Below are 24215 nucleotides of genomic sequence, written 5' to 3'. Positions count from 1 at the left end.
ATGTTGATGATTTGATCATCACAGGTGATAGTGATGAAGATATCCTTCATGTGAAAATGCTATTGAAGCAGAAGTTTGAGATGAAGGATTTGGGAGAGCTACGTTACTTCTTGGGCATTGAGGTGATTAGATCCACAAGTGGGATATGGCTTTTGCAAAGGTAGTATGGATTGGATATGCTGTCCAAATATGGGATGACAGGCTATAAGCCTATTTTCAGTCCCCTTGGAGCAGAATGTGAAGCTTTTGGAAGACCCTACTATGTATAGATGCATAGTAGGAAGTTTCATTTATATGGCTATTACCAGGCCAGATTTGAGCTATGCTATTGGGTTGGTAAGTCAGTTTATGCAGGCTCCAAGGAAACCGCATTTGGATGCGGCTAGACACATACTGAGGTATGTGAAGTTCACATTGGAGTATGGACTATTTTATGAGACTGGGGTTTCGATACAGTTGCATGGATACACTGATGCTGGTTGGGCTGGTAGTATTTCTGATAGACGATCTACCAGTGGATATGTGTTCTCTTTTGGGAGTGCTGCAGTCACTTGGAGCAGCAAGAAATAGCCTACAGTTGCCTTGTCAAGCATAGAGACTGAGTACAGGGGTGCAACAATGGCTGCATGTGAGGTGTAAGCTTCGTTGCATAAGCTACTTTATGATATGCATCAGTCTACAGATTGGCCAGTTGTCATTTATTGTGACAACATGAGTAGTATACACTTGGCAAATAACCCAGTCTATCATGCTAGAACAAAGCACATTGAGGTGCATTATCACTATGTGCGGGACAAGGTTCTAGTAGGTTTTACTAATTTGGTTTATGTCAGCACAAAGGATCAGGTAGCTGACATATTCACGAAGGCATTAGGTGCAGAGAAGTTGTGCAAGTTCAGAGACCTTCTTGGTGTGCAGGAATTGGGATTGAGCTCGAGGGGGAGTGTTGAGATATCGAGCTCCACTCATGATATGCCAGGGTGACTGTTGTGCATTTGTCACCGACTTGTTAGCTGCAGATGCGGTTGGTACACCGCCCATGAATAATTGCTGGATGACAGCTATCTTTATGTACTCTAGTTAGTGGCTCAGTTAGTATGCCAACTAGGCTAGCTGAGTTTGGTTTGAAACCCACATATAGGGTTCATCTATTCCTTTTGTGCTAAAAGAGAGAGTTCTTTTGGTTTTCACAATTAAGAAGAGGAAAACTATTTTCAGCCTCCACCTTTGTGTGTATTCCCCCATTGTGTATGTGAGAAAGCTGCAAGTGAGACTCCTTACTTCTCTCCCACTCTCTTCACAACAGGATAAGTATATCTACTTTGTTTTTCATAGTCATCTATATTTACGAGTGCATGCAAGGTCTTGCTAGACCAATGATTTCTTCCTTCTTTGTCGATTAACTTATTGATGACTTATGGTATGTATTTACTTATTGGTTCAAGCAAGGCATACTTTTATTTCGCCCTTTATGTGGTGAGGTATACTTATATGTCTTTCATGATGAACACCTATGGATGACTTAATGAGTACCGGTTTGGCCGTGGCATCTATGGATTACTTATTGCATACTCGTTTGAACGTGGCAAGGTCCAATGTCTTTCACGTGACAATATTTATGAGCACATATGGCTAATTGCTTGAGTACTTATTTGCACGTGGCATATGGCTAACTACTTGAGTACTCATTTGGACGTGGTACATGGATTATTACTGACTCCTCATTTGGATGTGACACATATTTACTCATTCAGACATGGTACATGGATTATTACTAAGTCCTCATTTGGATGTGACACATATTTATCTAGCTTTCACAATGGACACATATGGATTACTTATTGATACTCATTTTGACATGGTCATATTGCATACTCATTTGCACGTGCCAAGGTTCAACGTCTTTCAAATGAACACATATGGATTACTTCTTGAGTACTCACTACTACACACGGATCCTATTACGACATTTACGTACCGACGTTTAGCATGCACGGGGCGCTAATCATCGGTATGAAAAGCACGTCCCGTAAAGCGTCGCTATATAGCGACGTTAAGCAAACGTCGCTATATAGCGATGATTATAAAGGTCGCTATATAGCGGCTTTTAAGTCTCGCTATATAGTGACACTGAGATACTATTTTATAGTGACGTTTTCCAGAGATGTTTTTTATTCATATAGGCCTTAAAAGTTAGTTTTCTCCAATGACAAAATTTTTTAAATTTTCATACATGTTTGATCTCAAAGAGAATAAAAATACGAGAGCATGTACATGTTTGATCCTTTGAAAGAATAAAAGTACAAGAGCATGTACATCAAGTTCGAAGCTCATATATTCATGTCTACGTTTGAGACTTGGCTTCAAGTCTAGTGTGCCAAACAAGTCTATCTCTAACTCTATACTGAGTTGATCTCCTATATCATCATCGTACGTTCACCATAGACTTGATCATCTTCTTCGATAAAGTTGGGTGATTCTTGATGATCGTCATCTTCTTCCTCAATATCGTGATCTCCATCTTCCTACCATATGATGTCATTCTGCACATCTTCCTCTTGGCTCATATTGTGATCTTCATCTTCTTCTCTAAATCCATCTAGATCAATTGGATCCGGCATTGGTAGTGGCATCTCCATATCCACATGATCTCTATCTTCATATCCACATTGGTAGTGTGAAGGTATACACACACCACCCTCCTCATCCTGTCTCAAGATTTCGTGTCATGTACGCATGCAATATTAATCAGAACTCAAATGGCAATGACTTTTTGATGATCCATCACCATGTGCACCACCAACGGTGGGTATTGGTTTGGGCTCCTCCCCATACATCCTCAAGTGGCGCATGACAATACGGCGTTGATGTCATACTTCTCGCTTGCAATGAGTGCAATGACAATACAACCTCTTCGTAAGCCACTCTACACTCCCGAGCATTGGCGCATCATCTGACAAGCTTTCACTCTTCCCTTCCATCTGCACATCTCTAAAGTCACAACACAAAATGCAAGGAAATCCATTAAGATCCAAAAAATAGCCACCCATGAGCTCCTTCCCTCTCTTCTTAGATCAAGTGCCTTGAATTGACACTTTTAAGGTACTATATAGCAACACGTAGGGTTAAAGGTGGCTATATAGCAACTTTTAGGGTTAAGTTTCGCTATATAGCGACTTTTAGGGTTAAAGGTCGCTATATAGCGACTTTTAGGGTTTAGGGTTTAGTGTTAAAGGTCGCTATATAGCGACTCTTTAGTGTCGCTATATAGTGACGGAAAAGCGTCGCTATATAGCGACGCTGTGGGTTAAAATCGAAACCCGTCGCGACGCGCGACGCTTTCTTTAGCACTCTCTAATCTCTATTGTAAGCAAAGCAATCTCTCCTCCCACCTATTTTCGATGACCTCCCACTCTATTCCCCACTCCTCACCACTCCTCACCCCTCTCCTAGCTCTTGTGCTCCCCCTCCAGCCTTCTCCCTCTTTGGTTTCTTGAAAGGAATTTTTTGAAGAGGTGAGTCTCTTTGAACAATGTAGGTAGGTTTTTTGTGAGATTTCATTTTGTGAGTGCTTCTCCTTGTATTGTTAAAGCTGCTTACTAGTTTTCATGCTTGATTACTAGTTTTCATGCTTGATTTCAAAGGATTGAAAGAAAAAACGAGATTTCAAGAAAGAAAGAAGACTCCTCTCTTTTGTAGGGCCAGTCCACAAAACACCGAGCGAGACGTACTATTCCAGGTAAGTGCTTTCTCTTTTTTCCATTTGTTATTTTTTTTATTTACATTGGCTTCAGCTAGCGCCTTAAGCGCTAGCTGCAATGATGGGTGTAGGAGCCCTCTCTTCCCTCTTCTTTCCCTCTTCTCTCCTCTTCTTTCCCTCCTCTCCATCTCCTTCTCCTTCAATCTTTCAATCTCTTTCCCCCTCTTTTTTTCTTCTTTCGTTTCCCTCTTCTTCTCCTCTTTCCCCCCCTCTTTTCCCTCTTTCATGCTCATGCTCTTATGCTCATGCATAAGCATAAGCATGAGCATAAAAGGAGACATATGCTCATGCATCAGCATGAGCATATGTCTCTTTTTCCCTCTTTCCTTTCCCTCTTCTTCTCTCTTTCTTTCCCTCTTTGCCCTTTTCCAATCTCTCTTTCCTTTCCCTCTTCTTCTCTCTTCTCCTCTTTCCCCCCCTCTTTTCCCTCTTTCATGCTCATGCTCTTATGCTCATGCATAAGCATAAGCATGAGCATATGCTTATGCTTATGAATAAGACTCCTCTTATGCATAAGCATAAGCATAAGAGAAGGAGACATATGCTCATGCTTATGCTTATGCATGAGCATAAGAGAAGGAGAGCATATGTCTCTTTTTCCCTCTTTACTTTCCTCTTCTTCTCTCTTCCTCTCTTTTTCCCCCTCTTTTCCCTCTTTCATGCTCATGCATACGCATAAGCATGAGCATAATGCTTATGCTTATGCTTATGCATAAGCATAAGAATAAGCATAAGAGAAGGAGACATATGCTCATGCTTATGCTTATGCATGAGCATAAGAGAAGGAGACATATGCTCATGCATGAGCATATGTCTCTTTTTCCCTCTTTACTTTCCCTCTTCTTCTCTCTTTCTTTCCCTCTTTCCCCCTTTCCAATCTCTCTTTCCGTTCCCTCTTCTTCTCTCTTCTCCTCTTTTCCACCCTCTTTTCCCTCTTTCATGCTTATGTTCTTATGCTCATGCATAAGCATAAGCATAAGCATGAGCATATGTCTCCTTCTCTTATGCTTATGCTTATGCATATGCATAAGCATAAGACTCCTCTTATGCATATGCATAAGCATAAGCATAAGAGAAGGAGACATATGCTCATGCTTATGCTTATGCATGAGCATAAGAGAAGTAGACATATGCTCATGCATAAGCATGAGCATATGTCTCTTTTTCCCTCTTTACTTTCCCTCTTCTTCTCTCTTTCTTTCCCTCTTCTTCTCTCTTTCTTTCCCTCTTTCCCCCTTTCTAATCTCTCTTTCTGTTCCCTCTTCTTCTCTCCTCTTATGCATAAGCATAAGCATAAGCATAAGAGAAGGAGACATATGCTCATGCTTATGCTTATGCATGAGCATAAGAGAAGGAGACATATGCTCATGCATAAGCATGATCATATGTCTCTTTTTCCCTCTTTACTTTCCCTCTTCTTCTCTCTTCCTTTCTTTTTCCCCCTCTTTTTCCTCTTTCATTCTCATTCTCCTTCTCTTAAGCATAAGCATGAGCATATGTCTCCTTCTCTTATGCTTATGTTTATGCTTATCCTTCTCTATGCTTCGGTAAACCCAGCTGGGCATACAAAGTTGATTGGAAGTTCTTCAAGAAGCAGAATAGGGACCATCCTGAAATTTGCGAGGGTCAGAGGAGGGCTACGAAGAGATGGCTGGACATCGTAAGTACTTCGCACTTTGGTGCAGGTAGATGGTTGGCGTTCGAGGCAACCATGGTAAGTCTACTTCTTCTCATTTAATGTATTGTTCTATTTGTTTTACTACATATTACATGCACTTTATCTAACTCTAACTCTCGTAAATTGGATCCATAGCAAGCTACGATGGGTCGTCCTCCTACAGATGCAGAGACGCGACACGCATTTCGTATAGGAACAAAACCATGGTTTATTGAGCAAGAGGCAATGGGAGCGAAGGTCAATTGGGCTGAGGTGGCTGCTCGCACGGTATAAGGCTACTCCTACTTGTAATCTCACTTTTTAAATTGTTTTATTCTTTAAGTTCCAATCTAATTTTCAATTTATATGGTTCACTCTTAGGGTGCAAGCTCCAGTGTCCCATCACCGGAGGCGGTAGGGCCAGGGATCATGCCAATAAGACGAGGATCAGGGAGAAGGCGCAGCTCAAGAGGACCAAGGATCAGGCCAACAAGATGAGGAGGAGGACGAGGACGATGAGGACGATTCGAATGAGTAGTAGTAGTTGTTGTAGCAATTTGCATATACTTCGCCATGTATGTCATTTTGTATATCCGCTTGTTTGAGCAATTTTGTATCACCCTTTTCGAAAGGGTAATTTTGTAACAAGCAATGTTGTATATGTTCGACATGTATATCCTTTTGTTGCTCGATCATTTCATTTGAGCGATTTTGTATCACCCTTTTCGGAAGGAAAATTTTGTAATAAAAAACTTTTTTTTGTAATTAAAAAGAAAAAAAGCATTAGTGGGGCAAAACAGGGCTTGCTATGGCCCTGTTTAGCCCCACTAATCCTTTTTTTTAACTTCTGTGAATCGTTGCTATATAGCGACTTTTATCAGTGTCGCTATATAGCTATGATTATCAGTGTCGCTATATAGCGACGTTTAACAGTGTCGCTATATAGCGACGGTTCTTTTTCGACGCTTTTAGTGACTTTTATAACGACATTTATGCCCGTGAAAAAAAAAAATTTTAACGTAAAAAGCGTTAGTATTTTCATCGGAAAAAGGCCTATGCCTTGTAGTGACTTGTTTGGACATGGCACATATGGATTATTTATTAAGTACTCGTTTGGACTTGGCACATATGCATTACTGTTGAGTACTTGTTTGGATGTGATCATCATTCTCGGATGCCCATTTTCTTGGTTTCTTTTGGATGTTCTTTGTAATCTCAGATGCTCGTCTTCCAAGTTGTTTGGTACTTTCAGATGCAAAGAGGTTGTTATTTCATTCATGCTATGATTATGTAAGCTATGTCTAATCCACACAAGCTTGCCTCTTGTCATACGTGCATGGCTTATTCTCGTTGTATTTTTGGTTGCTTGATACTTCTGGCTGCCCAGTTGTTCTAGGATGCCCAATTGTTCGTATTTCCGGTTGTTCGGTACTTCCGATGGCCCAGTTGTTCGGTATTTCTAGGATGCTCAATTGTTCAGTACTTTCGGATGTCCAGATGCTCGTTGTGTTTCTAGAATATTGGTTCTTGATTTGCAGAATCATTATGGGCTCATATTTTTGGTTGTTCGGTACTTCTAATGGCTGCCCAATTGTTCAGTACGTCTAGGATGCTCAATTGTTCGGTACTTTTGGATGTTCGGATGCTCATTGTGTTTCTAGATTTTTGGTTCTTGATTTGCAGGATCATTATGGACCTTTCTGTTGTGTTGCTATGGCTTTCTTACACTATGCAAGCAACATGTTAGCCTTGTTTGGATTATTGGTTCTTGATTTGCAGGAACTTTATGGGCCTTCCTATTGTGTTGCTACGGCTTTCTTACACTACCCAAGAGACATTTCATCCCTGGCTTTGTGGACATCTCAAATCGCCCCTCTATACTCATCTTTGGAGTGACCGAAGCAATTTGCTCATACATTCATCCTTGGTACAATAGAAACAGACACTTGAATATTTGTTGTGTTCATATAGACTACATGAAATAGGTCATTTTATGTGGATGAATTGTGCAAAACATGAAGGCATGATTATAAAGGTTTGAGGAGGTTTGTCCAGATTGAACTTGGAGACAACAAGCTCTACTATTTAGATGAAGAGCTCAAACATTGAACTTGAAGGTCTCAAGCCCTGATTATGCATCATCACTATGTCAAACAAGTTGAGATATCCAGGAACATTTTTCTATTTTTCACACATACTTTTCACTGTATCATGCACCAAATATAGTGCCTATACTTTGCACTGTACTATGGACAAGTGGTTGTCTTATGCCCTTGTACTATCCACATGCAATTTGCACTGTATCATCCAGCATTACACTGTATCATTCAAAATGGCATATGGCCATCCTTTGTATATATATTTTCACATAGATATATATAGTGGCTTGGGTTTTTTCCCTTGTACTCCCCAAGGGCTTTTTCATCCGTAGAGCTAGAGGGCCTAGTTTGAGTGGGGGTGTTAGAGCTATATATAGCTTGCCCTAACTCAGCCTAGTCCTCAACTATATATATGCATATGATCTATGAATAGAATCACTTTCTTGGGAGCAACTCTTGTGTTGGTCTCTCTCCTCTTTCTCTTCCTCTCAACACAACTCTTGTGTTCGTCTCTCTCCTCTTTCTCTTCCTCTCAACAGCATTGGCCTGCAGCTAATGCTTTAAGCGCTAGCTGCAATGATGGGTGTAGGAACCCTTTCTTCCCCTCTCTTCTCTTATTCCCTCTTCTTCCCCTCTTTTCCTCTTTTCCTCCCTCTTTCCCCCCTCTTTCCCTCCCCCTCTTATTTCCTCTTCTTCCTCTCTTTTCGTCTTTTCCCCTCTCTTTTTTCATTCTCTTTTTCCCTCTTCCTTCCTCTTCCTTCTCTTCTTTTCTACTCTCTTATTTCCTCTCTTTCATCCTCTTTTCTCTTCTTTTCATAAGCATATGCATTTTCCTATGCTTATGCTTATGCATGAGCATATGCTCACATGCTCATATGCTTTTCCCCTCTCTTTTTTCCTTCTCTTTTTCCCTCTTTCTTCTCTTCTTTTCCCCTCTCTTATTTTCTCTCTTTCATCATCTTTTCTCCTGTTTTCATAAGCATATGCATTTGCCTATGCTTATGCATGAGCATATGCTCTTATTCTCATGCATAAGCATAAGCATATGCTTTCTCTCTTTTTCTATTTTTTCCTCTCTTTTCTTCTTTTCCCCTCTCTTTTTTCCTTCTCTTTCCCCTCTTTCTTTCTCTTCTTTCTCTGCTTTTCCCCTCTCTTATTTCATCTCTTTCATCCTCTTTTCTCTTCTTTTCATAAGTATATTCATTTGTCTATGTATCTCTCTCATAAGCTTATGCTTATGCATGAGCATATGCTCATATGCTCATGCATAAGCATAAGCATATGCTGTCTCTCTTTTTCTCTTTTCTCCCCTCTTTTCTTCTTTTCTCCTCTCTTTTCTTATTTTTCCCTCTTCTTTTTCCTTCTCTTATGCTTATGCTCTTTTCCCCTCTTTTTCCCCCTCTTCCTTCCTCTTCCTTCTCTTCTTTGCCCCTCTCTTATTTCCTCTCTTTCATCCTCTTTTCTCTTCTTTTCATAAGCATATGCATTTGCCTATGCTTATGCTCATATGCTTATTCTTATGCATGAGCATATGCTTTTCCCCTCTCTTTTTTCCTTCTCTTTTCTCATCTTTCTTTCTCTTCCTTCTCTTCTTTTCCCCACTCTTATTTCCTCTCTTCTATTCTTTTCATAAGCATATCCATTTGCCTATGCTTATGCTCATATGCTTATGCTTATTCATGAGCATATGCTCATATGCTTTTCCCCTCTCTTTTTTCGTTCTCTTTTTCCCTCTTCCTTTCTCCTCTTTCTCTTCTTTTTCCCTCTTATTTCCTCTCTTTCATCTTCTTTTCTCTTCTTTTCATAAGCATATGCTTTCTCTCTTTTTCTCTTTTTTCCCCTTTTCTTCTTTTCTCTTCTCTTTCGAATGGGTAATTTTGTAACAAACAATGTTGTATATCTTCGACATGTATATGCTTCTGTCGCTTGGCTCGTTTGAGTGATTTTGTATCATCCTTTTCACAAAGGAAAATTTGTAACAAACAACATTCTTTTGTAATTACTTTAAAAAAAACATTAGTGGGGCAAAACAGGGCTTGCTGTGGCCCTATTTAGCCCCACTAATGTTTTTTTAAAGCTTCTGTTAATTGTCGCTATATAGCAACGTTTACCAGTGTCGCTATATAGCAACCGTTCTTGTCCGATGCTAATAGCGACGTAAATACCAACCTTTGTGCCCGTTAAAAAAAAAACTTTTAAGTGTAAAAAAGGTCGGTATTTCCGTCAAAAAAGGGCCTGTCCCTTGTAGTGCAGCCCCACACCGCTCACAAGCGTGAGTGGAAGAAAGCAATGAAGGCAGCGAAGGCAGACCCGAGTCTGGAGCACGTGGAGGCACGAAGGATCCAAATGGAGCAATATGGAAGCATGCATTTTGGAGCAGGGGGTGTTGTGAATCATGGGAGGCCCAATTTGTAAGTATCGATCTCAAATTATATTGTCTATGTAGTTTATTAGGAGGTTGTTTCTTTGTACTAACCCCTCCGCAAATTGTGTCATCTTGCAGCTTGATATCGTGGGCAGGTACCCTACTCTTGTCGAGACAACCTACCACCGCCACCATCGTAGAGGAGATACATGGAGGCACTTCTATGATGACGGGTTGATTGCTGAGGAGCAGTATATCTGGGCTACTGGAGCGCCCCCCCAGGAATTTGAAAGTAATTAAATAATGTCAATATTATAAGTAAAGATTCGATTCTTAATACATTGATACATGTTGACCCTCATCTACAGGGCCTTGCGGCTGATCAGGAGGAAGAAGGGAGCAAAGAAGGGAGCGAAGAAGGGGGCGAAGAAGGGGGCGAAGAAGGGAGCGAGGACGGAGAGAACTGAGATTAGTCGTAGAAGTAGTGCTAGCTACTCTTTTATGTCCTCAAAGCCATTGGCTTGGCTTCGTGCCTCTCTTGTATATACCCTCCTCTTATTTTTTGTATTTGAAGCCACAGGATGTGGCTTGGCTTCATGCTATATGTACATACAAGCACTTTTTGAGCTATGAATTAATATATAATCCGTTTATTTTTTTGGCTTTCAATTTCCTTGTGCAACATTCTATCAATTAATGCCTTGTGAACTAAACGTTTTGGAGTTGTAATGTTTTGTTTGGAATTGTAATCGTCAGCTATAGATGCGCTTGCAATCGTGCTAATTAAAATGCGGTTGATTGTAAGAATTGAATTGCACAATGTGAAAATGGGATTCTTGTAACTATATAGCATACACAACATACACAGTATTCTGTTCAACCACACAAAATTCTACTTTTATTAACAAAAAATATTATGTAGAGTGTCTATAAGCGCGTCTATAAATGCGTCTATGTATGCGTCTCTCTGTTTTTTTTAAATTTCTAACAGGGCGTCTATTTGCACGTCTATAAATGCATTTATCTATTTTTTTATAGCAGGGCATCTATTTGTGCGTCTGTCTATTGTATAGATGCACCTTTAGACACAGGTCTATAGACACGCTAATAAACGCGCAAATAGACATGCGTGTATGTTAAGGAAACGCGTTTGTAGGTGCTTTGTCTTGTTGTGATCGAAGCAGTTAATGAGAAAACCAGCACCACTAAGGAGATTGTCTACGAAAATCTTGACATATTACAATCAATGCACAATGTGGATTCAATGAGTTATGTGGAGGCAATATTAAGGGCTCAACTTGGATTCTTGGGTTGATACATTACGAGCAGAATTGTGAGAATTTATCTTCAGCCTTTGGAAGATTGGCAAAGACAACATGGCAGAGGCATGGCAGTAAGAGGACAAGTAAGAAATGATTCCCTTTGTCAAACTCAATTATATATTTGATTCCTCTATAAGTGGTGCTACTGTATAAGTTTTCCTATTACTCATAAGAATTTGCATTAAGCTTTGTTTTCAATTAGCGTGGCATTGAAAATAACACAATGTTTATAAGCTTCAAAGAATTGTATTTACTCTAATGCTTTCCTAACATCCATTCGTATAGTTAGACTTGATGCCCAAAAAAATTCACAGTTAAGGCAATAGTGTAAGCTCTCCAAGTTTTGGACATTTGATTTAGTTGAAGCAATCTCGCTGACCACTTTTTCATCTGGTCTGTTGCAAGCACAGATGATCTGAAGAAGCGTGAAGATATGATATTAGCTATTACAGATATTACTTCTGGAAATGTAGCTGCATTGAAGGAATTCGGAAGCTCGTTTGATGTTAGGGTTATCATTCAATAGCAACCTCAATACTTGTCATTTGGTAGAGAAGATATCTCAATCCTCTTAAATCCTTTGAAAGATGTTAATGACAAAGTAATGATGGCCATCCTCAGGTTTGGTACAAACTTTTTCTTGTCTCGATACTTTAGTATTTTGTTTGGATCTAATGAGCTAACATTCATTTATTTATTTGTGCAGTACGGTTATATCAAAGTTTCCAAGATCAGTACAAAATCGTGTATATTTGCTAAATTCTCTTCTTTCCAGTGTACTTAGTGATAAGACAAAGACCATAGCCAATGTTTGTGCTTAGTTGCAACCTCTAGATTTGGATGGCATGCGAGTCATATTGATGGCATATTATGAGGCGTAAGTAGCATTACAAAATTATTTTTACTCTTTCATCGATAAGACGGTGTCAAATAATAATTATTCTTAATTAATCATGCAGCTTACATTGGAGTTTGGTATCTTGAAGATGAAAAATGCTGGCTTATCAATTCAATTGAAGGCTTTCATGGTTCAGTGCTATTGTAAGTATTCTCTTGATATTTTGTCACTTCCATGTTATGTATCGTCAAAAGTTATCCAATACACAGACTCAGTCCTTTTATATGTTTGATGGGTAGGTCGGCACATAAATTGGTGTCTGCTATTGGAGAAATCAAGTAGCACCAAGGTAACTTAGTAGACACAAAAGATTTCAAAAAACACAAAGCAATGAAACAAAAGGATGCGCACAGTTGTGGGTGGAGAGTGGGCTACAACTGCATGGTAGTCCTCAATGAAATTCTTGAACGGAACTCACATCTCTCAATGGAGGAATATACAGAGATCGATCTATAGGCATTTATGGCTGAGACCATTCACGCTGTAATTGCTACAATCAAGAAACAACATGCGATTGAAGTAGTCGAGATTAAGTCTACACCCAAAGAAACACAACAGAGAATTGAGTCTCCAAAAGCATCACAACTTCCAGCAAAGTTGGAGACACAACAAGGTAAAGCAACTATAGACGTACAAAATAGCGGGCACATCTACAGGCACTTCTAGAATAGTGAAAATACGGACGTGTCTAATAGCACATCTAATAGCGTGTCTATTTGTGCGTCTATTAGCGCATCTATTAGCGCATCTGCACTATGAATTAGACGCGAATTTAGACGCAAAACAGAGAATAGAAAAAGTGAGATTTTGGTGCAGGCTGATAAATGTACATCACTACTTTCCAAACATTGCCCATGATTACCAAAGCACATAATTTGAACAAAAATATCAATGCTTTTTGGCAAACCCACATATATAAAAATTAAGTGAGGTGAGGAGAATGAGACATGTAAAATAATTTTGCCAATATCAATGATGGGCTACAGTTCATTCTCATTCTCAATGAGATCAACCTTTGCCAAACGATCTACTTTAAAATCCAAAACAGTGTTGAGTTCTACAAATACATTCACCCCACTACTACTTGTGCTACTCATGTGCTCATCGAAATTAGCATCACCATTGGTAGGCTCGCGTCCTCGGGTAATGGCCTCAATATCTGTATCTCCTATCTCATGATCATCGTCCTCTCTCATATCACGATCATCATCACCTCCATGGCCATGATCATCCTCCATATGCTCCATATTAGTACATGTACTATACATCAATTTGGAACATGGCGTAATAGGTATGACATGCCACCACCTATTATTATCCACCATTGGTTGATAGACAACCTAATTCAAACACAAATACAATCATGTTATTTTCCTTGCATCGAAGGTATCAAATATTTAAAGTGAGTATTTTTATATCTGTACAATATTTGTTCACATTGTTGTGGTAGTACTAGTGTGTCCTTCTTACTTTGCCAAAACTTTGTGGAGTCAATAGTTACAAAGCCACTTGCATGGCATTTGATTGTTGCATTAGGGCCTCTTTCCACCACGTCCTTAAATCACTTTACATCCAAAACATACACAAAGAAGCATCAATAATATCTTGGATTATGCCACAATAATCATCCATGGCTCCATTGGCTCCCTCAAAGCTAGCATTGATGCCACAATCTTGTGTGTTTCTCTTATCATGCCCTCACACCATATAGCATTGAACATAGTACATTACACCAAGATAAAATCAATTAAACAGGCAATCTAAATTGTTGAAAGCTCCTAACTTATGCATAACATTCTATATACCGACATTGCTCATGCATCCCCTAGCATACTCCCATTCTTCCAATGTGATATGCATCCCCTCGTCTCTCTCTACTCTCTCCATTTCGTCAAGTAGCCAATCCACATGAATATCATTTGGAAGTGCTCTTAGATGCTGAGGGTATGGTACACGAGATCCGTGGTGTGTACGAAAGAGGGCCCTTTTTCCTTGTCTTCTTGCCTTTGCATCCTCGTATCTTATCACCCATTTTTTCATCACATCACTATTAAGCATGCAATAAAGGTTGATATTATTAAAAGCAACTTCATGCCTATTACTTTGCTACGTCCTTTCCCTTGAGGCACAATAAAGGTCATCCTCGGGTCTTCATCATCTCTCCATAGTCGTGGGAGAGAGCTATCCACATCAACAACAAACTCAAAAATATATACAAGTGACTCTTGTACCAACCAACCCTCAGCCATGCTACCTTCGGGTCTTGCATTTTGTCTCACAAAACCCTTCAAGGTCTTCATGAAGCGCTCGAGGAAGAACAACCATCGTGCATGTACAGTACCGCATATAGAAATCTCATCCACCAAATGCACTATGAGATGTAGTTGGCTTGTGAGAATAGAACGTGGAAATGTCTCCTCCATTAAACAAACCACCTCCATTGACATAACTCGAGCATTCTCAAGTGTGGTGGGATCTATTTCCTTTGAGCTCACATATCTAGAAATGAAAAAGTATGCCATATTAGCAATATGAACACCTTGCATGGAGCATTGATACGCTTCAGATTTTGTATCCTCTGTAAAGTACCTCACAAGCTCGCCCATCTTGTAAATACAATCCTTCACGTCCTTCAATGCACTACGAGAAATGCTAGTAGGTAGTATGAACTGAACACATAAGGAATGGTTGATTAGTTGCTTCTAATTCACTCACAAATTTGGAAGGAAAAAGATAATATGCACATAAAATACTTACTTGGAGCATCTTGTGCCAATCAGGATTTCAAGCCATATAATTGCTGTACACCTCTTTTCTTGCTCTTTGTGAAGGCCCCCTTCAAACACCTCATGCATCCAGTGGGAGTGTAAATTATAGTGATAGATCGCTTCACCGCCACCATCTCTAGCTTTGATAACCTCCACGGTGCACAAGGTAAAAAGACACGCCCATTTAGCCTCTCTTGTGACCAAGCTTCATGCATCCTCCCTATGGTGCATAGATCCTCCCTTATGCCTACAGAATCTCATGTCCCATTCAAATGTTCCCACTAGCATAATTCACCATGTTTGCAAAATAGACTTTAAAGCTTACTTGAGTAATGCATTCAAACTTGCATTGCTCCATCCAGGTCTGCAAGTTTAGTAGCTCAGGGGAGGCATGTAGAACATAGAATGTGCACCCCTCAAATAGTGGAGTCGATGTTGCAGTAAAAAGATCATCCTACTCTATGCTATCATCCCTACCTGAGGATTTATGGACATATAAATCCCACACCATATCATCAAACACATCCTCCTCCATGGCCTCATGAGGTAATGGCGGAGGGCTACTATCACCATCACTCCATGCATCCGTAACGGTCCCTCCTGAAGATCCCACCTCATATCACCGATGCTTCGCCTCCTCACGATGACGAGCATAGGGAAACATATGCGGGTGTGGCACTACATCTTGTATCAAATTAAAATGGGATCATAACTCAAACACATGAACACCCATCGGTATCTCAATCAACCTTAACTCTTTTAACACTTACCATTTTATGGTCGCATCCTATTCTCCATACTTTGAGACGTGATTGAGTAATTTTGCGTGCACGATCATGTTTCCGCGACATCGATCACACATACATTTGATTTTTTGCTCCAACCACATTTCGTGATGGTGGATACGGAGGGATTCATCCTCACTAGAGCTACTTGTTGAAGATGAAGACATCCTATAGATAAAAAACCCAAAAATTTTGTTATTGCATGAGTTGTAAATGTCAAAACTTTGTGGAGTGTCTAAAAGCGCATCTAACACCGCGTCTGTACTGTGGAATGTGTCTATAGGCATGTCTAAAACGTAGTGTAGATGTGCATTTAGACGCACTGATAGACGCGCAGACTACAGCTGATTTTCGAACCTACTTTTAATGCACTTACTTTCCTTCATATACTTTTAGTGTCGCGTGGCTTGCTTTCCTATTAATAGACAGCTCCGGGCATCCACACTTATCTCCAAGCACCCACACTCATCTCTAGGCTTACATAATCATCCCGAAGCACACAAGAGAAGAGGGTGAACAAGGAAGAGAAGAAAGAGAAGTAGCTTTGAAGAAGGACAAGAAGCTTCCATACCTCTATTCAAGGTAAGTCTCTTGGCAGTTGATCTTCTTTGGAAGTTGCTCTCTTTGGATTCGTCCTTTGTCATATGCAGGGAAGGGATGTTTTTGGTACTAGTGTTGTTCTTTTTGGGGTTGGACACATGTCCTTTTCAGTTTCATTGAAAAAGGCATCTATTGGAGCGCGTCTATAGATGCGTATAACAGCGCATCTAACTTTTGGAAAAATAGATAGCCACCTCTATAGACGCACTGTTAGATGCGTCTATAGACGCGCTATGATAGTCTTTGTTATGTGGTCTTCCCTTTCCCCTTCCCCTTCCCCTTCCTTTTCCTTCTCTTTTTCTTCCCCTTCCTCTTCCCCTTCCCCTTCTAAGAAAAGGATTGCATGAATGATGGAAAGGGATTGCATGAATGAAGAAAGGGATTGCATGAATGATGGAAAGGGATTGTATGAATGAAGAAAGGGATTGCATTCATGAGGAAATAAGCGATTGCGTTCTCTTTTTCTCTCCTTTCTCCTCTCTTTCCTTCTCTTTTCTCCTCTTTTTCTCTCTTATCTTCTTTCTTTTTTCTCTCCTCTTTTCCTCTCTTTTCGTCTCTTTTCTCATCTCTTTCCTTCTCTCTTTTTCTCTCTTTTTCTCCTCTCTTTTCTCCTCTCTTTCCTTCTCTCTTTTTCTCTCTTTTATCCTCACCTTTTCTCTCTTTTTCCTTCTCTCTTTTATCCTCTCTTTTCATCTCTTTTCGTCTCTCTTTTTCTCTCTTATCTCCTCTCTTTTTCTCTCTTTTTTCTCCTCTCTTTTCTCCTCTCTTTCCTTCTCTCTTTTTCTCTCTTTTATCTTCACCTTTTCTCTCTTTTTCCTTCTCTCTTTTATCCTCTCTTTTCGTCTCTTTTCATCTCTCTTTTCTTATCTTCTCTCTTTTTCTCTCTTTTTTCTCCTCTCTTTTCCTCTATTTTCCTCTCTTTTCTCCTTTCTTTCCTTCTCTCTTTTTCTCTCTTTCATCCCTACTTTTTCTCTTTTCACTTTCTCTCTTTTTCTCTCTTATCTCCTCTCTTTTCCTCATTTTTTTCTCCTCTCTTTTCTCCTTTTTCTCCTCTCTCTCTCTTTTTCTCCTCTCTTTTCCTCGCCTTTCTCCTCTGTTTCCTTTTCTTTTCTCCTCTCTTTTTCTCTCTTATCTCCTTTCTTTTTTCTCCTCTCTTTTCCTCTCTTTTCGTCTCTTTTCTCATCTCTTTCCTTCTCTCTTTTTCTCCTCTCTTTCCTTCTCTCTTTTTCTCCTCTTCACCTTTTCTCTCTTTTTCCTTCTCTCTTTTATCCTCTCTTTTTGTCTCTTTTCGTCTCTCTTTTTCTTTCTCATCTCCTCTCTTTTTCTTTTTTTTTCTCCTCTCTTTTCCTCTCTTTTCTCCTCTCTTTCCTTCTCTCTTTCTCTCTCTTTTATCCCCACTTTTTCTCTTTTTCTCTCTTATCTCCTCTCTTTTTCGCTCTTATCTCCTCTCTTTTTCTCTATTTTTTATCCTCTCTTTTCTCCTTTCTCTCCTCTCTTTCCTTCTCTATTTTTCTCTCTTTTATCCTCACCCTTTCTCTCATTTTCCTTCTTTCCTATCTCCTCTCTTTTTTCTCCTCTCTTTTCCTCTATTTTCCTCTCTTTTCTTCTCTCCTTCTCTCTTTTTCTCTCTTTTATCCCCACTTTTTCTCTTTTCACTTTCTCTCTTTTTCTCTCTTATCTCCTCTCTTTTTCTCTCTTATCTCCTCTCTTTTTTTCTCTTATCTCCTGTCTTTTCCTCATTTTTTTCTCCTCTCTTTTCTTATTTTTCTCATCTCTTTTTCTCCTCTCTTTCCTTCTCTTTTCTCCTCTCTTTTTCTCTCTTATCTCCTTTCTTTTTTCTCTCTTTTCCTCTCTTTTCCTCTCTTTTCTCATCTCTTTCCTTCTCTCTTTTTCTCTCTTTTTCTCCTCTCTTTTCTCCTCTCTTTCCTTCTCTCTTTTTCATTCTTTTATCCTCACCTTTTCTCTTTTTTTCCTTCTCTCTCTTATCCTCTCTTTTCGTCTCTTTTCTCATCTTTTCTTATCTCTTTTTCTCTCTTTTTCTCCTCTCTTTTCTCCTCTCTTTCCTTCTCTCTTTTTCTCTCTTTTATCCTCACCTTTTCTCTCTTTTTTAGCTCTTTTATCCTCTCTTTTCGTCTCTCTTTTTCTCTCTTATCTCCTCTCTTTTTCTCTCTTTTTCTACTGTTTTTCTCTCTTTTCTCCTCTCTTTCCTTCTCTCTTTTTCTCTTTTCACTCTCTCTTTTTCTCCCTTATCTCCTCTCTTTTTCTCTATTTTTTCTACTCTCTTTTCTCCTTTTTCTCCTCTCTTTTTCTCTCTTTTTCTCTCGTTTTCTCCTCTCTTTTCCTCTCCTTTCTCCTCTCTTTCATTCTCTTTTCTCCTCTCTTTTTCTCTCTTATCTCCTTTCTTTTTTCTCCTCTCTTTTCCTCTCTTTCCGTCTCTTTCCTTCTCTCTTTTTCCCCACGTGAAGCTTCAATAGCCTGACATTGAGCAAGCAGATACAGACTTCTGTCACCCTAATTCAAAGAATGCAGGAGTCTATAAATGCTTACTCAATGTCAGTGTGTCAGTCTATTTTTTCTTTTGCATCTTGTGACGAGGGCATGCTCGATGGTAATCTTCTTATTTTCTTTTCTTCAGTTCATCATGTGGCCAGGAAGCTCTTCAGCCTCACCTGATCTTTGGGATGCCATCTTTCGGGAGTTATATAACATTTTGAGACACCCTCCCACTCCTGGGGAGTTATACACATACATGACGGGTACTACAAACACCCCCCAGTAGTGGGTAGATGCACCTATAGACACGGGTCTATAGATGTGCCAATAGATGCGCAAATAGATGTTCCCGTAAGTTTTTTTTAAGTTAAAAAAATGCATCCGTGTGCACGTCTGTGGGTGCTTTGTCTTGTTGTGAGATACAATCTATGCCCAAAGCATCCAGACCAAAAGAATCCCAACTTGTAGAGGAATAAGAGATTCAGTTCACTCCAAAAGCATCATAGCGTGTAAGGAAGGAGAATTTCAGTCTTACTCTAGAGCATCATAGCCTTTATAGGTTGCATAACCATGTAGATGATGTTGTAAAGTAGTCCAAATTTCTTGTAATAAAAACAATATGAATTGACTCATGAGGTTTTTTTTGTTAATTATGTTTAATATCTAAAAGATTGAGGGAAATATCCTCATGATGTAAATTTATTCCATGTGTATTATATAATGATATGGATGTCTACTAATGTGGTTCTGTAGGAATATTAAATGTGATGATGAAAATTTACCAATTATAATAATTTGGATTGCTGAGAATGAAGCAAAGCAAGAGGCAAGAAAAAGCATTAAAAAAAACTTTGAAAGCAAAGAACATTCTCCTTTTCTTGCAAATAAAAAACATTAAATGCATCGGCACAAATATACAAATAAAAACAAAAAACAAGCAAATACAAGTGAATTTTAGTATTAAAAAATAAGAAATGAATGCAATGATAAAGGATTTGAAGGCAAATCTTTAAGCATCCAAGCAATGTCTACAATGCAATTTGCACAAATAAAAAGTAAATATAAGTGAATTTTAGTATAACAAAATTGAATTTAAGTGCACTAATAAAGGATTTAAAGCCAAACCTTCCATTGATTGTTGGCGATAGGTTGTACTTATTGATCTTACTAACTTCAATATGTATTGATGAGTGTAGTGCTTTTCACAAATTCATGCCACGTATCTTGATAAAAGTTTGTTTCAAAATTTGTCTTTTATTAGATCAAAATTGTGAGTGCACAAAAAACTAGGACTTGGGGTTTTTTCACTTTTCCTAATATGGCGTTCTAGGTGGCTGAGTTGATGCAATCGCCCCTTGATTGCTTTTTATTCATCTAAGTGATGGTCGACGATAATAAGAAGACTCGGAGTAATAAATTCTAAGGGGACCATTGCTTCCAAAGCAAAGGCCATATGGAAAGGAGTAAGATTTGTAGTGACCTTAGAAGTAATTATGTATGCCCAAAGTGCAGAATGAAGTTTAGTATCCCAATCTCCTTAAATGATTGCATTGTTTTAGTGAGTATAAGCTTGAGTGTCTTGTTTGTGGATTCAGCATCACCATTGTCGTGAGGATAATAAGTAGATTTGAACCTCATGTGGTAGTTGTTTCAATAGTATGATAGCATTTTCCACACATGATCCAGTATAGTTGAAACATTCTCTCTCTCTCTCTCTTATGGATTTTGTGCTGTGGTTGTGCCCTTGATAACGAAGCATAAGATCTAAGACCAATAACGTCGGTCTATCGTCTCTCAAACAAGGCTTTCCAACATGCAATAGGCAGCTTTATTCAAGATCCCATTCATGGCTTTTGCACAAATTTCAGTGGGAAAGTGGAGAAACTTACTCTGATACGGCGTTGGCGGATTCCTCGGTCGTTGAGGACGACGGTTCGAGGTCCTCCTCGGACGAAACAGTGCCTATCATTCTGCTCAGCCTGCTTGGCCGGGCGATGAAGGGGCGGGGAGGTTTGCTGCACCGGGAAGTTGACAAAACCCTGCCAGCAAGCTGCTGGGCGACGTGCGGGTGAGGATGCTGCGTGGAAGCAGGGGAGAGAGGGGGTGTGCCATTGGCAGCAGCAGCAGCCACGACGGCCGTTGTGGTCGCGGAGGAGAGGGGGGCTCTGTTAGACTGTTTTGATCGGTGGTAGCGGCATCGGAAAGAACCGGCGTGGGTGGTGGGAGCACAGACGCAATACATTTTCGTTTGCAATTGTCTGCCGTTGTATCAAACCCTGCAAATCACAATCCGAGCTCATCATCAATCGACCTGGCGACACGATATCATATCTGTCATGCTCAAATGTTCCACAATCTCCGTCAAAATTTCCTTAGAATATTGCACTTCGCCGTTCTTCGCCACCTCCTGCTCCAAATCTATCACTCATGAATTTACATAAGCTTTGCTTCCAACTCTCTCTCGTATTCAACGTGAAGACATGAGAACATGCTGCATGAAATCGCCACAAGATGCATTCCGCAACTTCCGTCATTTGGTTGTTTTTCGCCACACCCACACTCTACTTCCACAAATCGTTGTTTTACACATCCAGTCTTTTCAACGGCCGCGCTTCCTTCCAGCGAGCATATTTGCTAATTACACTAATTTAAAGGCCTTGTCCATTGTTCCGTTCATTCATTCTACAAACGTATTTCATTACCGATTTAACCACCTACTTTACCTCAACGAACAACAAATTATCCGGCGCTCGTCTCAGTACGGGACCGCTCACTATCCTGACCTATTGGACGAGCTCTTTGGTAGCGCTACCTCCCTTCTACAGATAATGCATTTTAATTACACTTAGATTCTATCGGTAATTTGCTTTGTCAACATTTTGTATGAAGGTGAGCGGTGTACTTAGTAAGTGGCGCATTTAGTACTTATAGAAAAAGCATCTGCCCGGTTGTGAATAGGCATGCGGACGTATCCCACAAACCAAGGCGTAGTCCTTTGTGGGGGCTGTTAGATATCAATGCTCCACTCTCGTTAACTATGCGGGAACCAGCTAACTCTACTTGTAAGCCCCCCATATCCGGTAGGTCCTGGTTTGGACACTAGATGGGGGCCATGTGTGGCCTGATGGCTGGACGGCTTCAGATAGAGTTGGCATACCGCCAACTAGGCCACATGCAAGTGCGGGAAGGCATCCCACGACTGATCGCACTGAGGGTAGACGGAGCATTTCCCAGGGCAGCCCACTCTCGGATTGCAGAGCCCGTTTGGAGCCTCAGATGATCCCGGATGGCTCTGAGCCTCGGATGGGGCTCTGAGCCTCAGGCAGATGATCCCGGATGGCTCTGGCTTTGCACACCAGCTCTATCGTGTGGTCGGTGGCGTATTTTGGGACCGACCCCCAGTCGACCATTTTGGGCGGACTAGGTCGGTCACCCAATTGGCTCTAACTGACTGCTTGTGGTGGCTATATAAGAGCAAGCCCGTGAAGCCCATTTCATCATCTGGCTACAGCAACCCTGATTCCTTAGCATCCAGCCACCATCTTCTACTGTTTCTAGCTCACCATCGAAGCTTCTTTCACATGAGCGCACGGCTGGGAGGCAGCGCCATCTATTGTATCAGTTTTACAGTAATCAAATTCTTGGTTCTCCATACTATCTGTTTTCTCTCTTGCATACGAGATCCTGTTATCTATTGAGCACAGACGTTGTATTGTTTTCTTACATGGTATCAGAGCCTGGACTCTAGCAAGAAGATTTGGTAGTGTTTCTGTTTGCGAGTAGATTGTGAGAGATGGCCCAGCCTGCAAGACTACGAATCCCACCGTTCGGCGAAAGTGAAAAGTTGGACGGCACTAACTATCCACTCTAGAAGTTCAAAATGAAGACCATCCTAAGCGCATACGAGCTTTGGGATACTGCTACTAGGGTGGACATGAAGCTAGTCCCGAGACCGAATCCGGCCAATGCAGCACAACAGATAGTACCAAATGCGGATGAGATTCTCACGTGGACAAGAAGAAATGCAGATGCGCTGTGTTCTATTGTCTGTAGTGTAAGTGATTCCACCATAGCATTAATTCAACATGTCACCACAGCAGAGGAGGCATGGACGGTATTAAAAAATCAATACGAGACCACAAATCACAGACGCGGATTTAGAATTTGGAGACTCAACTCGTGAATGAGAAACTGTCTAAGTGTGAAGCGGTAGAGAAGTTCATCACCAGAGTGAAGAATCTGTGCGATCAGATGACTGCGATTGGCATCACCATCACCAGCAAGAATCTAGCACGAAGGTGCATACGGATTCTCCAACCAAAGTACGATGGTCTTGTTACGGCGCTGAATACACAGAATAGAAATCCGCCCCTCAACTTTGAGGATTTCACCGCAATGCTTCTGGAGGAGGGGATGCGTCAAAAGATGAGGACTGGAGAAGATTCGGCTTTCTACGCTGGATCAAAGAAAGGTAAGGGTAAGGACTCTGGTAACCCATCTTATTCTGATGATAAAAAGAGAAAGAAGAAGATCAAGTGCTTCTATTGCAACAAGGCAGGGCACAAGCAGAATGAGTGCCGAAAGAAGATTGCAGATGAGAAGAACGGAGGAAAGAAAGAGTCCAGCAACAGCGCGCAGGCAGTACCAGTAGAGCTGTTCATAGCAATTGAGGAGATTTGCACGGAGGCAGATCATGTACCTGCAGATGAACCGTGGATTATTGACAGTGGTGCATCGCGCCACATGACCAGTCGGAAGGATTGGTATACCTCTCTACAGCCGGTAGGGAATGACATCCTAGTAGCAGTCGGCAATGATGCAAAATGTCCAGCAAAAGGAAAAGGTACGATTGCTCTCAAGTCAGATGGAGTTGTAAAACAGTTGTCTAATGTTCTTTATGTGCCAGATATCAAGAGGAACTTGTTGTTGGGCCCTCACTTCGATACGAATGGCGCACAGATTTTGGATCTTCAAGAGAAGGTCATTGGTAAAGGTACACGGCGCAACAACATCTACGAACTCTCAGCTTTCAGTGCTTGAGCAGATGTGAAGAACACTAAGCTGTGGCATGAGAGGTTTGGTCATCTAAACCTTAGTTCTTTAAAGGAGATGCATAAAAGTGGAATGATTACAGACCTACCAGAAATTGTAGATCTGCCCGATGTATGTGAAGCTTGCATGATGGGCAAGCAGCATCGGCATCCCTTTCCTAAAGAGGCCAGCAGGGCAAAGGCTCCTCTAGAGCTCGTTCACACGGACCTCTGCGGAAAGATTACAGACCTTAGTTCTTTAAAGGAGATGCATAAAAGTGGAATGATTACAGACCTACCAGAAATTGTAGATCTGCCCGATGTATGTGAAGCTTGCATGATGGGCAAGCAGCATCGGCATCCCTTTCCTAAAGAGGCCAGCAGGGCAAAGGCTCCTCTAGAGCTCGTTCACACGGACCTCTGCGGAAAGATGGAGAC

The sequence above is a fragment of the Dipteris shenzhenensis genome, chromosome 16 (assembly GCF_047967505.1).
Source record: "Dipteris shenzhenensis isolate YYH24624 ecotype China chromosome 16, Dip_SZ_1.0, whole genome shotgun sequence".
NCBI lineage: Eukaryota > Viridiplantae > Streptophyta > Polypodiopsida > Gleicheniales > Dipteridaceae > Dipteris > Dipteris shenzhenensis.
The sequence above is the reverse complement of the archived record's forward strand: the minus strand, read 5'-3'. Positions refer to the sequence as shown.